Consider the following 3,791-nt stretch of genomic DNA (forward strand, 5'->3'; position numbering starts at 1 on the left):
ACTCTCTCTCTCTTTCAATCTCTCTCTGTCTCTGCTTTTCGCCTCTCCTTACTCTCTCACACTCTCTCGGTATCTGTTTCTTTCTTCCATCTCTCTCTCTCTCTTCTCTCTCTCTCTCTCTCTGTCTCCGATCTCTCATTGTCTATGTTCTCCATCTCTCTCTCTCGTCTCTCTCTACTCTTCTCTCTCTCTCGCTCTCTCTCTCTCCTCTCTGTATCCTCGCGGTCTCTCGTCTCTCTATCGCTCTCTCGCCCTCTCTCGTCTTTCTCTCTCTCTCTCTCTCTCTCTCGTTCTCTTTCTCTTCTCTCTCTGTATCTTGTTCTTTCTTGGCCTGCTCTTCTCCTCCTCTCATCCACATGTCCTCTCTATCTCGTCTCTTCTCCCTCTCTCTTCTTCCCTTCTCTCTCCTCTCTCTCTCTCTCTCTCTCTCGCGCGCGCGCTCTTTCTCCCTCCCCCTTTCTCTCTATCTGTATCTGTTTCTCTCTATCCCTCTCTTTTCATCTTCCCACTTTCTCTGTCTTTCTCTCTTTCTCTACCGTCCTCTATCGCTGTCTATTTATCTTTCTCTCGCTCTATCTCTCTCTTTCCATCTCTCTCCTCTCTCTCTCTCTCTCTCTCTCTCTCTCTCTCTCTCATTGTTCATGCCTCCGTTTCGCTCTCCTTCTCTCTCACACTCTCTCTGTATGTTTTGTTTTCCAGCTCTCTTCCTCTGCTCTCATCGCGCTCCGCTCTCTTCTATCTCACTCTTCTCTCTCTCTCTCCTCCTCTCTCTCTCTCTCTCTCTCTCTCTCTCTCTCTCTCTCCCTCTTCCCCTACTCCCTCTCACTCTTCCCTTTTCTTTTCCTCTCGAACTGAGTTTCGTCTCTCAATTTCTTTCTCTCTTGCACGCGCGCTTTCCCCATCTTCCCCACTCTGTGTTTCTCTCTTCTCCTCTCATCGCTTTAGATAGATAGATAGATAGATAGATATATAAATATATAAATAAATAGAGAGAGGGGGAGAGAGATAAGAGAGTGGGGGATACAGGGACAATGCGAGGGAGAGACACAGCGAGAGGTGGAGCGGGGGGGAGACCGGAGGGAGAGAGGAGAGATAGTAGTACATATCGGTGCATCGCAGGCGGTAGAGCTGTACATAGTGGGCGGCAGAGGCGTCATGAGGGCACGGCAGCCTGATCGTTAGCAAGCCAGTAAGGTGTGAAAGCATGGCACGTGACGGCTCAACATGATGAGCTACTGCTGTGACCGCGCCACACGGTAGCGCTAAAGTACGGCTGCTCTCACGCCCGACCTTTATCTACTGCCGCCACTCTCCTGCGCTAGGGTCCGAGCGGTGCGTATTTGATGATCCGCTGCATCTGGCCATTCATAAATCATGGCGTTTGCTAAACGTCAAGTGCGCGGTCTGGCAGTCACTGGTTGTATATTATCAGATGACTGCCGTTTACAACAGTAATCGCAGATAGCGTAGTTGATTCATACCTAAGCATTTTAATCCACGGACAATTGCAGTAACGTGGGAAGGTGGCGCCTAGTGTACTGTATATTACCGTGTATTTTTCTATCGCTACATCCTGTCCTATTTCTGTTCCTCTACACTATTTACCCTAACATGGCATGACAACCCTCTACTCTAGCCACCGCTCCCTTCTTCACCATGACGCTGTCTAGCTAGCATACGCTAGCATACGCTATAACGCACTACCCCGCAGACCGTACCGTTCGGTCTTGTGCTATATTACGCTAGCATATCATTTAACGTCATGTCATGCCACGTTACGTAATGTCACTTCACTTCACCTTGCACCGCACCACGCACGTTACACACGCACGCCGACCCGCGCGCACGCAGAAATGAATATATATATATATATATAGATAGATAGATATATGTGCGTCACATAACAGCTTGCCTTCCCATTACGGCTGCGAGCAGGTCAACAACAATCAGAGGCACACACCCGAGTACGTGACCTTGTCCATAGCAGATGTAACAAAAACACATTACAAGCTTGTTCTGGGCATTAAAATAGCTACCGTGCACGAAGAAAACTATTCGAAAGCTTCGATGATCTCGACGGATGGCGCGGAACCGTCCAGTGTACAGCCAGCGAACGTCTGCGACGCAATTATTAGCTGATCTACAGACGGGTCGCGGGTAGTTGTCCCACACGACGATGTGCCAAAATTTGCAACTTCACGTCGGCACTAAACAAAATTCGAATTCAATGTGTGAGGGAAATTATCTGTGGGATCTACGAACACCAGTTATAGTAGCCGCTGCGAGTTTTGGTGAATATTGTCAGTTTTGGTCTCGCCAGCTCGGAAGCGCATAAATATAGGTACCGCCTGCGTCGAAACCGTAAGATATTAGTCGAACACATGTTAATATACAAAACAGGAGTCTCGCATATGTACTCATGTTTTTTAAATAAATTACCATCGTTTATTATTCGAAAAGTAAAAAATGCATGGTAGATGTTGCAGGTGGCATTTCCTTGCCTCTCTCTGCGGGCATTCCCAGCTTGTTTTAACGGTGTTCGGGGTTTGTATTGAGCAAACGTTGCTGTTCGGTGCTGTCTGTCATCACACAACCGTGAGTAATAAATACAGCATGCGAGCTGCTGTTATGTGACATATATTGTACGGCTGTACTGTTTCTTATATCGTCTGTATCATTTCATAGCCATGGCTTCACGAGATGGACATCATGTGTGTGGTTGTCACCCTCATGTCCGATATGGCTATATAATCAACACGCTATAAGAGCCTTTCTATAGTAGACGTGTGATAATCCATCTATATGTTAGTTGGGTTTACATTTGCGGGAAGCCTAGCTATTGATTTTTAGTAATTGTGGGTCACGTGTCCATCACTGTCATAGCAAAGGGCTCACTGACAGTACTGGTGGCAAGATTGGACCGGTAGTCTGTCAGCGAGTTTTATAGACGGCAAGAGCTATCGTTATCATATACGCACTGTAGCCTCTGCATAGGTAGGTCCCTTCCTAAAGCCGTTTATGTCTTTCCGCTTGCTATGATTTATGCTGATTTGACGACGTGCTAGGCTAACGCTCACGTAGGGAATCGGCAGCAGTGAGCACACAAGTGTCAGCATTCTTGCTTATATGCAGCTTCGAACTAGACGACGACCCCCATCTGATTGCATTCGCATCAAAGTTGTTCAGCTCCAACATTGATGCAGCAGCAACATGTCCAACACAAAATTACGGCATGTCGCAGCAAATTACATTGTAGTCAATCAAGATGAATTTCGTCAGCGCACATGTATCGACATGGCTCGTGTCAAACCAAACACGAAAATACAGTCTACTCTCATGTATAAGCGTACACGCACATGCATGCAGAAGGACATGGACACGCGCGCGCGTACGCGCGCACACACAAACCCAAACACGCACACCCATATATAAAGAGGCACACTCACAACCAGGCACGCGCGCATACATGCCGCGACATGATGCACAGATACACACATATACACATGTACAATTTCACGCGTGCATCCCGCCCCCAACACACACACACACACATAAACACAGAGACACACACGCGCGCGTATGCACGAACACACGCCCAAAAACACGCGGACGCAAACGAAGGCGAAGTCGCACACACACGCTCGGGCACGCACGCACGCACGCACGCACGCACACACACACACACACACACACACACACACACACACACACACACACACTCACACTCACACTCACACTCACACTCACACTCACACTCACACTCACACTCACACTCACACTCACACTCACAC

The 3,791-nt window shown here is 48.0% G+C and overlaps 1 protein-coding gene across 1 annotated transcript in view; it reads right to left on the reverse strand.

The window, feature by feature from the left end:
• The window catches only part of LOC106820951 (teashirt homolog 1-like), a 20,658-nt gene that overhangs the window by 16,394 nt on the left and 473 nt on the right, over window positions 1-3,791 (reverse strand). The window lies entirely within an intron of this gene.

Source organism: Priapulus caudatus, unplaced genomic scaffold (assembly GCF_000485595.1).
Source record: "Priapulus caudatus unplaced genomic scaffold, Priapulus_caudatus-5.0.1 Scaffold53, whole genome shotgun sequence".
NCBI lineage: Eukaryota > Metazoa > Priapulida > Priapulimorpha > Priapulimorphida > Priapulidae > Priapulus > Priapulus caudatus.